Below are 318 nucleotides of genomic sequence, written 5' to 3'. Positions count from 1 at the left end.
GTGCTCAGCACCAGCGAAGAGGAGGAGCAGGGGGACCCCATGCTGGGGGGGCACGGAAAAGAGACGGGTGCTGCTACCAATGCCACCGCACAAACAGCTCTGGGGGAACTCATGGCTGACAGGCTCCCGTCACTCACCACGGCTCTGGCCTGGGCTCCTGGTGCTCTGCTCTGGGCCAGCCGGGCACTGGGGGCTGGTCACTTGCCGGTGAGCGCAGCTGTCTCTTCCCCTCCTGTGCACTGTTGCTAAAGTCCACATTTCTTAAGACAATGTACAATAACTCCGTGTTTTAAACCCACATCCTCTCTCAGCGCAGTG

The sequence above is a fragment of the Buceros rhinoceros genome, unplaced genomic scaffold (assembly GCF_000710305.1).
Source record: "Buceros rhinoceros silvestris isolate BGI_N320 unplaced genomic scaffold, ASM71030v1 scaffold13179, whole genome shotgun sequence".
Taxonomy (NCBI): domain Eukaryota; kingdom Metazoa; phylum Chordata; class Aves; order Bucerotiformes; family Bucerotidae; genus Buceros; species Buceros rhinoceros.
This window is presented reverse-complemented; position numbering follows the sequence as displayed.